The 12318-nt window shown below is 45.0% G+C and overlaps 1 protein-coding gene across 1 annotated transcript in view; it reads left to right on the top strand.

Moving 5' to 3' along the window:
• ankrd50 (ankyrin repeat domain 50) overlaps nt 1-12318 on the top strand; it is a 38215-nt gene that overhangs the window by 16129 nt on the left and 9768 nt on the right. The gene's annotated exons all lie outside the window — the stretch shown is intronic.

Here is a 12318-nt window from a genome sequence, read left to right as displayed (position 1 = left end):
CCAAACTCTTCACAGGTAAATACAGGCTCTAATGAAGGAAGCGGCTGATGAATTGAGGTCAAAGCTTGAGTGCCGCCATTGTTGAGATGTCTTCCTCGGGGCTGTTGTCGTCCTTGCTCGAACTATTGGCTTCAATGCCTCCAATGATTTCCGGTGGTTCTGCTCCAATTTTTTTTGCTTTGTCCATATCTGTTTGCTTCCAGAAGATGTGCACACATAAAGGATGGCGCATGCTTCTGCAACGGCGTCTGCGGCTTTTCACGCAGTTGTGACGCAGGACTCGTTGTCATTCATGGTTTTCCAAGCGTTTATTTACATCGGTTTATTTACATCGCCACGGCGGCTCCTCAGAGCCTTTTTCTGGCGGACAAATCCACCGGTCAGTGACGGGTTATACTAGTGGTCATAGTTTCGGATCTCTTCTGCCAAGTGCTCTTCTATTTGGTCCATATTCGTTCTTCTAAATCTTCCGTGGTTTCCGCCGGTATTATCGGGCATGAACCAGAAATGCGACTCCGGAAATGATGTAGTTAGCGGACCAATCACAGCCCTTGCCGGCTACGTGACGCTTGCGGAGCTTTGCCGTCTAGGTAGAAAAATTGGGCGACGCAGGTAAGCACGTAAGAAGGGATACGTAAGTACTTAAGGGGCCCGGAAGGGCTCTTACGCTTCCGGGCCCTTGAAAACGCAGAAGCATGCGCCGGCCTTAAGGATTAAAAAATCGCAGAGTACCGACGGAAACCCCTGAGTATGATCCCAAATGAGCTGAGCTGATTTAAGGAATCACACCGATATATAAAACATGATGCATCACTATGGCTCCAAACACAGTGTGGTGCAGTGTGGCTCGGTTCTGGTCTCAGCTGCTTGTAGAATCCGGATCCAGAAGGTGTTCTCCAGCACCTCGACCTGCCCGGTGAGATCAGGGTCCCGGCTGCAGACCTCCTCCTTCATGTCCGATGACACTGTTCCCACCCGGCTGCTGTTACCTCCTTGTCAGGCCGGCAGCCCACTCTGTGCTGATGAGCTGGCTCAGCGTTCATGGAGGACCTGCCTGTGTGGGAGGAAGTCTGCGCCGCAGGCTCGCTCCGCTGCGTGTTTCCTCCTCTACCTTCGCTGAACCGCTGAACGTGGGAGCTGCTCCTGCCCTCGGCTCGCCCCGTAAATCATTACGTAATATCCCAGCAGTCTCTCCTCGCTGAGTTTAAGGCTGAATGAGCCACTTTTCCTTTTGTATACTGCACAAATAACACTTGTACGGCCGTATAAGAGTAGGGAATTGTCGTATTTCTGTCGTATTACTTTTATTTTGACAAATAAAATGAGGTGCTAATCTTTAAGTGCTGAGTTTAAAATCTAATTTAAATTTAAATTCCTTCTTCCCTTCTGACTTGATAGTCAGGTCGGTATTAAAGCTCAACCAATATGTATTTTTGGGGGTCGATACTAGGGTTGCAAAATTCCGGGAATATTCAAAGTTGGAAACTTTCCATGGGAATTAACGGGAATATTCGGGAATTAACGGGAATAAACGGGAATTAACGGGAATAAACTGGAAATGTTGTGGGTTATTTATACTAACTGTATTTACCTTGTCATATACAGACATAAATATGAACATTTTGTTTTGTCATAGGCTGATTTGAGCCCTGAGGAAACTTTGGGCACTTGACTATATGCTTCTGCATCGTTGTGTCATTCTTAACATAGGTCTTTGCACAGTATTTGCAAATGTACACAGCCTTTCCTTCTACATTGGATGGGGTGAAATGTCTCCACACATGAGAGAGTGCACGTGGCATTGTTCTGTAGAATAAGATGAGAAAAAAGTTTGTAAAAAAACACTAATGCAATGCCAAAGATATAAATAGTCGATACCGTTTTTTGGGATTAAAATAAAATGCATACGATATATCAGTCAAAATTCATGTAGCTATTGAGTAGCCTGATATCTATGAGTGTATTTAATTGAATTTAAGGCGACTGTTGAACCTTAGGGGAGTTATGAGCTTTACTGAGTTTTACTTTTTAAATTTTGTATTATTTTGAGGTGAATATTTGTCAGACTGGGATTTGAAGAAAGTTGAGAATTTGTCACGAGGATTCTTGTCATTTTTGGTGATTCTATGGACAAAACAATTAATCAAGGAAGTAATTGCCACTCGGATTGATGAACACGTTGGTGCGTTTGGGTTTAATGAGCCATGTGATGCGCTCTTAGACCTGAGCCATGTTTTACAATGGGTGTCAACTGTGTATTGATTGAAGTTTTATGGAGCAGTTTGGCATCACCGTTATCGGAGCGTCCGGTCGGATTGATTCACGCCTCGACTCAACAATGTTAAAGCTCAGTCAACGAGAGAGTTATGGTTGAAGTGAACTCTTTCAGGTGATGATTGGTGTTAGCGAGAGGGTGGAGCCCGAGTTTGAAAAGACTGAACTCGGGATTCTTTTGTGTTCTTCATGCGAAACAAACCGGCTGTGATGCGAGCTGCCCACTCCTGTAATTGCAAAGACATGCCCACCCACACTTTTCCTCCAGGATCAAAGCTCCTACGCGAGAGGAGATTCTGGATCAGGTATCACAGGCTCAGTGTGAAGCATCCTCGAAGCGATTCTCCCAAAAAACCTCCAGCCCACTGACAGGAAAGAAGTTTTATATTTATTTCTTCTGCCGGGAATTTGCATTTAATCGTATTTGCCGGTTTATCCTCAGTGTGTGTTTGTGTGTGTTTGTGTGTGTGTGTGTACTTCGTGCTGTATCTGGCCCCAGCCACAGTTTTAAATCAGCAGGAGTGCATCTCACATCGACAGGGGAATATATAACCGTGCACGCTTGCAGATGTAAATGCTAATAGGAAGTTTCTGCCTGTTTGTGGCTGAAGAGCTGTCTGTTCTTTTTAGTTTTCTGATATGATTTGAAGAGATTTTCATCTTGGAACAATCAGATAAACTGCACTTATCTTCTGTCATTTCTTTCTTTCTGTTCCACTGGCTCTCATTCCGATTTCTCCTTCTTTTTTTTTTTGATTCCACTGCACCTTTGATGACGGCCAAGCTTTATGTCAGGCTCTTATTCCAATTGGCCGACAATTTGGCGTTCAAAGACGAAAGCCTCCGTTTGAACAGAGGAACAGAACCGCACTCGCACATCAGATGTGACGGCAACAGCTTTAACGGGGGTGAAGGACATATGTGGTTTCTCTTTTTCACTGGACAAACACGCTGTTCTAGATCGGAATCTCCTGTATTTAAGCTTTTCATCGCTTCCCATTGAGTTTGTGCATCGAGATGCTCCCGAGCCACAATGAGCTGCGGCCTTCCTCTTCTCTGATGCTTTTAGCAGCGTCTCTGTTTTGTCTGGGTCCAGTCTTCCGCTTTTAGTTCTTAGTCTCCTTCACCCCCCCCCCCCCCCCCTTCACACACAAACGGATGTAGACCTGCACACAAACACACACTCGCCCACTCGCCGTGTCCTCGATTAGCTTGCGCGCCTTATTATGAACCCTGCAGTGTGAATGCTGCTTATTCATGCAGCACCGGAACCTAAAATAGACCAGAAGGACTTCAGAGGATTAAAATTGAGGCCGAGTGTCCCCTAAAAATACCCTCCATATTGTTTACAAGTCGGAGATGGCCGTGACCTGCCAATACACTCCACTTTCACGCTCGCTGCAGAGCCAACTCCTATTTTATACGAGCGGCCTGGTTCGTCTGGGGCGGAGGTTGTGAGGGTTTCCCAGTATACTCCGGTCTGCGGTGATGGGAACTTTGCGGCGGTGTGAATATAGTGTCGATAAAGTTTGAGTGATGACCTTTTAACCACGGGGGGGTCAGGCTGCAGAGGAGAAGCCGGGGGCCAGAAATCTGCTGTGACGCGTTTTTTAGATTTCTGGTACAACGGCGGCGGCGGCGGCGCTCTGGATTCCTCTCTCTCCTCACTCCACTGTTGTTCCTCGTGTCCGACTCGCTGTGGAATGTGCTTCGGGAAGTTTTCGACACCTCTGAGACCGGGCAGGAAGTAGGAGGCATTCTGGGTTCTGCTGCAGAATGCCGCGCTCGCATCCGCTCGGCTCATGCCTCACAAACAAAGGCCGTTCTGTTGGAGAGGAGCCGCTCCAGAGTTGTGCAGCGTGTCCCTCTGGCTGACTCACTTTATATATTTATATAAATAAATATCACTTCAGTCTGCGTGCCTTCACTTTGACTCAGGTCCTGAGATGTAAATAAGCACAGACTTGTACTAAAAAACTGAAACGCGCCCTGTAGTTTGCAGCTTCTTTCCCTTCCCATGTGACAGCAGACCTACAGCTCCCCCCCCCCCCCTCTGTGTGCTGTGCTACTGTACGACCAAGATGGGGGAAGCGGAGTGGAAACACTTAGGCAGCGATTTTGGTTTTGGAGCCGGGTAGAATCTGTGCCAATTTAACGAGGCCTCCGGCAGCAGGGCAGAGCAGCGGTGGTGAGGGGAAAGAGGGGGCGGGGGGGCGGTGGAGGTGGGAGAACCAGGGATTAACATAGAAACAGCCTCAGACACTTTTAGACAACTCATACCTCAACCTCTCAGAATGTTCTTACATGCACAGAGGTGACAATAATTCCTCCAGATTCCTAATTTACATTGTGCTGAATCAGAATCAGCTCCTGGATCTGTGCAGAAATCTATTGGAAGGTTATTAGATTTCGCCTTTTGTTTTTAATGGCTGCATTAATATAATTACAGGCTCATTTTGCTAATGTTAATCCCCTCCTACACTTCGATCCAGCCTAGTGGGTGATCTTTTTATCACTGAACTGTAATGGCTACCATCTGCACAGTATTGTTCGTGGTGCAGGCCTGTCAAAGTTTCACAAGCAGTAAATCTGTCTATCAAGCATACGTCTAGAAATCCTGGATTATATATCTAATGATGTTCATGTATAATTGTCTGATAACAGAGTTTAGAAAACCGTGTTTATTCCTGGAGCCTCAGTAGGTTTAGTTTGTATTTAGCCTCTTATCTAGCATCAGGAACATGCACAGCAACAAAGTTTACAACAAGATCTCTATGTTTATTAAATTAAACCCATCACCATCTGACCACATTACATTAGAGAGGATTTAGTCTTTCAATCACAATCATTGTTTACACTTTTTTCAATATATATGCACCAGTTTAAAGTTGAGCATGTGCTAAATGTGCCAAAAGGCAGAATGAAGTGGAAAATGTCATAAAAATAGTGAAGCTAATATTGTTAGCATAGAGTGTCTCCACTTCCTCCCTCTATCTGGAAATGAAACTAAAACATACCGCTGATGTCTTTAAAGCCGGAGCCTGTGCAGTAGTGGTCAGGGGGTGGAGCCACGATAGCGAGGTCCCACAGATACAGTAGATGTGATCAACCAATCATGAGTCAGCTGTCATTCATGACATTTCACCTCGTTTTCACAACATTGGATAACAAATTCAAACCCAAACTTATCCGAAATTTAAAGGAAAAGCCTAAAACAAACTCTTTAGAGCAGTCATCTGATTTAAAAAATAATGCTTAATGAGACTTAAGGTGATAATTAATGATCTTTAAAGATGCTGTCACCTTTGGACCCAGTCGGGCGGTTTCCAGTCACAATCTAAACTGATCAGGCTGCTTGTTCCAGCTTCATTTCTTGATATAAGGTAATAATCTCCTGATCTAAATCCCTGCAGTAAATAAGCAGATTCCTCCAAAGGATGTTTTTAAAGAAAATAAAGGATTTAATTAAAAAATTCAAAGAACAAGAAATTGAGTGCGTGTAGTGAGACGATAAGAATCTTTATCTCTAAACAAAACCATTCTCTTATTTTCCTCCTGGATCTACGTAGAACCGTCTTTCAGAAGAACGGCCACGTGGAGTCGGAAGAAAGAAATATGTTAAGATCTGAGATAATAGAGCGAGAATCACCGCCTCTCAAATCTCTGCTCCCGCATGGAAGCATCTCGTTACTAATCCGGCCAAACAGGAGGAGGTAGATGACAATGATAGAACCCAGTTTAAAAGGAAACACAAAACAAGAAACCCTGTGCAAGCCGTACTTAGCCGACATGAGCGAGGGATGAGGGAGGATGGAGAAGGAGAAGCTCTGGATCTGAGCTCTGCTGTGCCAGTGGTTATAATAATATAGTTTCGGTGTGTTCTGCTGGAGCCGTGAAAGATAATCGCTCCCTTGAACAACCACATTCCAGCTCCGCCGTGTTACAGCGGCTTCAATTAGATTGATTTCCACTATCATAAAATACAGTATTAGATCAATTTTTCACCCAATATTTGCTCTTAGTTCCTCTTCTTGGTCACGAAGGGCACTTGGCAGAAGTCGAGGGCGTCTGCCCGCCAACAACTTGTGAAGCAGCCACACACACGTATCCTCACACACTTATCCTCACACACACACAAAAAGAAACCCACGCATAAAAGCCCCTCTTAGTTATGAATCACAGCTGTAATTAAGACAGTTATACTCCTGGCTCGGTGTGAGGAATGTTACAGGAGCGTGCGGCCACTTCAAGAGGACACTCACCCTGTGAGGCGTTCTGATGGGTTTACTCATTTCCTTCCTTGGGTGACACATTTGCACATGCTCGAGTTTAAACTGTGGGTCGTCTTGTATAGTCTGAAGTATGTAGGTTCTATAGAAGGTTTGTTACAGCTGTAGAAATGCACACACTGAAGAAACTGTGGATAATGTCCAGCTGATTTGGTACTTTGGATCAAGCTCAGAGTTTTGGACATTATCTCCAGAAAATTGGCGTAGCAGAAGATTTTAAGTTCACAACAATGGGGAATACAAGCAGTAGGCAGGACGTGACATATTAATTCTACTTTAGAAATCATAATTTTTTGATAACGGAACATTTAAATTGGCGCTTATATCACCAAAAGCTTTCAAATCCCGTTGACATCTCCATCAGCGTCATACGTGGACGGCGCCTCTTTTTTATTCTGATATACTTGTGTCTGTACAGTTTTTCGTTGCTATGTATTTTCAGGATATTTTATTGGGTGCTGGCTTGAAAATGTACGGAAAATGTCTGGAGCAACTGACTCATCTGACATTTGCATAATCCCTTCTGGAAAATGCTCAGAATGTCAGACACCGTCCTGAAGCAGCTTATGTGACCCTGGGGGGGGGGGGGGGGGTGCATGGGCCTGTGTGTTTTTGTTTCCTGTAGTTCTATGTCACAGGAGAGAGAGGGTCAGTCCCACCCCAGAAAAGAACCTGAACCGCATCTCCCACCTCCGCTCTCACCACCGTGAATGGAGTTTTCTTTAGGCGCCTGTCAAGAGACGGAGCTGATTTACCACCAATGATCACAAATGAAAAAGAGCAGCTCTGTTTTACACGTGTGCCGCTCTGAGCAGCCCTTTGTCCCGAGGCGTGCCGGGGAATCTGACACAGGGCAAGGCCGACCCAACTCTTAACATCTCCCTGGATGTGCTGCTTTTTTTCGTGTGTCTACTTTCTTTCTGGTCAGATGTGAGCCCTCACTGGTGCGGCCGCGGGTTCTTCTGGCCGACACACAACACAAACACAGTCGTAAAAGCAGCGAGGACGGTTTATTTCTTCTGGGCTGTGGAATGCTCCCTGAAGAGAGACAAAGATGGCTCTGCTCACAGACGGCCCCAGTAAATGCTGCGGCGTCATTGACGTGACGATCGGACGAATCTGAGACTTTGACTGTGAAATAAAAAAAATTGCCAGTTTTACGAGAGGTTAACGCGCCAAGAACAATTTTGCGGACTGAGAGTGGAGGGGGGAGCTCCGAGGCAGTCTTTAAGCAGAAAGTGTAAAAGCTTTTATTTAATGGTCTGAAGGAGTTTAAAGCCAATTCCAACACATTTTGTCCGGGCGGTAGCCTTTCACCAGGGAGCCCAAATTGCTCTGCACCAAACCAAAGAGAACATTTGACAGATGCCTCCTGCAACCAAAACACAATAAACGCCTCCTCTGTTCTCTCCTCTTAGTTTTCACTTCAGATCGACTCAGCGCCTCGAATCCCGGGCAACACGAGCGAGGACGACAGATTTAATTAGCTTACCCCCCCCCCTCCCCTTCTTGAAATTGGCTTACCCAGACAAGCTGATTTATGTCCATATTCATTTATGAGTTGTCGTCTGTGAGGCTGCATGTTGAGCCTCACTTTGGATGAGCTGAAGACCATAATCCTCGCTGAATACTGTAATTCACCGACATGCAGTCTGACAGCCGGGAAAATTACAGGTCTCCCGTGTCTGTATCTCCAACACCTTGGGTGCTGCGCTGCAGGAACATGATTGTGAACATGGCTGACGATCCGGGCGGGCCTCTTTCCCTCTCCAGGTGATGCCCTTTGGTATGCGGCATGCTCCTGCCAAATTTTTATAGACCCGAGATTTTCTTATTTCATCAGGGGTGTAGCACAGAGCGCGACTTGTCGTTTTCTGCTTTAATTGAAGGGTATTTTTAATTAAGTCTTAGTTTAACTCGAGTTGAAATTGAATTCTTGGCACGTTTCTCGCTGCTTTTTGCTTCAGGGGTAAAAGTCTCGAAAGTAAATACAGTTATTTTTTGTGAATACCACGCTGCCTGGTGACCTGCATGCCAGGGATGACTTTGCAAGTAACTCGATTTCACAGAGCTCTCTCCTGGTGTCGAATCCTGTTTCTCTGTGAAATCTTTTTACCAAAACGGTTCCAGACTTTCCTGGCACCGCATCGGCGATGGCAGATAATGGCTTGTTTGACTTGATGGCTAATAAAACACGACTGACATGCAAGAGCGAGTGGCCTCTGGTGCAGGTGACTGGAAACATGTGGCGGCGGCAGGGGGAAATGAGGTCACCTGGAGGTCAGCCAGTGTAATGATGAACAAAAACACAGGAAGGTATCGAGGAAATTTGAGTGAGTGGGAACTCCCTGCACAACAAGAGCTTAGTGACACCTGGAAGATTCTCAGAGAGGAAACAGGTTATTTTAGTGACTGGAGGGTAAATCATTTTTTAATTTGCATGGCTTTTCATGGATCCTGTTCAGCATTTAAAAGATTTATAATAAAGGTAAAATAATAAAAAAAGGGTTAGGGTTAGCGATATGGATCAAATACTGATTTATTGACTGAATAAAAAAATTGGCAAAGATTCATAAGATGTCGTTATTAAATCCTTATGGGTTTAAACTAGGGCTGGGCAAGTTAACTCGTTTCAATGGAGTTAACTTGATTAATTATTTTATCTCGCATTCACTCAGGATTGATTATTTATTGTTTTATTGTGAAAGTCAGGCTTTTATTTTGTGAAAGTCTGTTGCTGACTGCTGCAGAACAGGAAAAAAGAAAATAATTGGCGGATAAACAATCGAGTTAACTCATCACTTGAGTTAACTCGATTAAAACGAGTTAACTTGCCCAGCCCTAGTTTAAACATGAATTTGAAAATAAACAACTTTAAATAACAGGTCAACACAAATACAACCTAATGTATAGTATTGTTATTGAGTAATTTTGTGCCTTATTTTGCATTTATTCTGTCAAATAACAGTTTTGATATCTGCAACACATACACCAGATATATTTGTGAGTGTTTCATATTATCAGCCAAACGATATAAAGGTCAGGATCCTGTGAATACACAGTCTGGATAAAGTTACTACCATTTATGTGCTGTTGCTCTGGTTTGATCTGTGTGTTCTTGGCTGAACTCTCTGTTATTTCTCTGGGATGAAACTTCCAGTCGTCAGTGCAGCTGCAGGAAGACGCTCGGTGATATACGGTGACATCTCTCCCCGAGTTATCTGCTGTGGAATTTCGGAGAGAGGCGGCTTGTAAGTGACCAGGTGCGCTGCCTTATGATTCAGCCTCTTGTCACCGTCTTAATGAGCTTCTGTCATTCAGAGGCACGCTCAGATTTTTCCTTCAGCTGCTGGAACGGAAACCTCAGCATCTCAGTGCAGGCAGTGTTCCACACAACTGTTCATAAGATGGATGGTTCTTTACTCTGCATGCAGGTGGTTTGATGGCTCCATCAGCCTCGGCTTTGTATCGGAGATAATCCACAAAACCGCACGAGCGCACCTGGAAACGCACGCCACCGTTCAGGGAACTAGATGTCTGAAAACACAACAAACGAGAAACAGCAGTGGTGAATTATTGGACTGATAATAACAAATCACAAATATTTCAGTACGTCTTTCTTTTCAAACTAGCAGCTTTCCAAACATTGTAGATGCTTCAAAACTCTCCACTGTTCCAACGACTGATTATTCAGAATAAAACATTTTTCCGATGACTGAGTTTCCATGAGTTTCTAGTTGAATATTCCTTTTACACAGCATAGTCTTATTATAACTCACATCATCATTATGTCCACTACGCCGTTACGTCCATCATTATTCCACCAGTTTCAAAACCTCAACCTGAAATAGTTTAATATGCGATGCTGCAAAACATCACATCATTTTTATTTCTCCATTTTGTCGAGCAGTTGGTAAATGTACAGGTCAAACATAATCCTGTTAAGACTCCACATGTCCTAATTTGATTATTCCTTATCCAGATATTGATCTTATGCAGAAAATGCTGTTCACACGGCAGCGTCTAATTCGGACTGTCGGCCTTATAACATTAAAATCAGAATATCGTTGTCCTTGTTAACGTAAAGCAGCAGAGATGGAGTCTTCAAACCAGCCTCAGATCGCTCCTCTCCCACTGAGCCGTGCTGCTGTGTGTTAAGTATATTCCTGTTTGCCCCCCCCACCCCCACCCCCACCTCGTCTGCCCTGCTCAGCTGCACCGCGACAGGTTTGACTGGAAACCCCTCTCACGTCCTGTTTGAGATTCAGCGAGAGGCGTGTTGGGGCAGGAAGTGTTTTCATGTGCTCTGCCTCCAGCGCTACACAAATTAATTGTTAAACTGTAATAATTCCAGTGTCTGCGCCGATGCTCACGTCGTGTGGCAGTGAAAACACACACAGCAGTTAAAGTGAAGTCTCTAATCCGACGTGATTTCCTGCTGCACAGCTGAATTAGGGGCTTGTTAAGAGTCGAAGCTGCTCGGTGCTTTGCTTTGTCTCCTCTCACTTGTGAATAAACCACATTTATCCCAGATGAAGTAGAGAGTTGTGTCTTTATTTGTCTGTCGGAGCAGAAATCAGAGTGTGTTTAACCAAACAAGGTCCTCAGCAGCGTTTCTCAAGGCTTAAATGGCAGCTCTCTTTTCTAAAAGGCTGTTGTTTGCAGACCGTTGGAGCTGACTCTCGTCCACATACTTGTGTTTAGGAGGTTGGCGCTGGTGTGTTTTGGAGCCGGGAACACTGCAGCTGTCGAGCAGACGTTTGTCGAGCGCGGGTTTACTGGAGGGCCCGAGGAGAGGGCAGCCAGGCTTGGGTTTCTGTTTGCTTTATGGATCCGATGACTTAAGATGGTGTCTCTGGCAGAGAACGTGCCAGATCTCAGACCTTGTCATTCCCGAGGTCCAGGTTGATGAGCTTGGACCCCTCTCTCTCCTGTCGATGTGCACGCACGCAGGCACGCCGCCTCATTTGTCATCTGAAAAATTAATCTAGGAGGCAAACAGTCGCTCTTTGTAGGCGAGCCTGTGTCTCCTGTGGACGGGTTCCAGCTCTGTAACGAGCAGCAGCTGTCTGCTCAGGAGCTGAGTCCCTCACCCCGATGAATGTGTCATTTGTTGCTTGTTTAGCAGTCGCCTTTGTTCCGACTCTGAACCGTCCTCACGGTACACAGCTACAGTTTGTGTAACCCCCCCCCTCCGTCTAATAACGCAAAAAATCTAGGCCGTCATAACTGTGGCAGGAAATAAAATTGTTCTTGGAGAGCATCTGGACATTTATAGCCAACGTGAGTTCTTGCATTTTTCTCTAGTGCTTAATAGTAGTTCCTGTTACACCACAGTCATGAAATACAGGTCGGATGACTTTCCCCCATGTGGTGGTTTGAGTGTCGAATCTGCACGAGCTGGGCAGAAATCAGGCCCAGCTCGTTCCAGTTGACATCCAGGCCTTATAAAGTGATGTGTGCTGATGAGGTGGAAACTGTCGGCCGTCCTCCTTCGAGTGCTGTTTCAGAAAAGCTCTTTCTTCTTCTGCTTGTTCTGACCGGAGACTTTTAGGCTAAATCCATACTGTAACATTTTGAGAATGCACCATCTTTTCTACCTGGTGCCCACACAGACTCCAGAGTTTGAGAGGTGGGTGGAAACTGTAGTTTTAGTTTGAAAACTGAGGAGAAGCGTTTCAGTGTGGACGGGAAGACACAGATGTTCGGAAACAATGACGTATTTATTTGTTCATTTTTGTTTATTTAGAAGGAT

This window comes from Limanda limanda, chromosome 10 (genome assembly GCF_963576545.1).
Source record: "Limanda limanda chromosome 10, fLimLim1.1, whole genome shotgun sequence".
NCBI lineage: Eukaryota > Metazoa > Chordata > Actinopteri > Pleuronectiformes > Pleuronectidae > Limanda > Limanda limanda.
The sequence above is the reverse complement of the archived record's forward strand: the minus strand, read 5'-3'. Positions and strand labels throughout refer to the sequence as shown.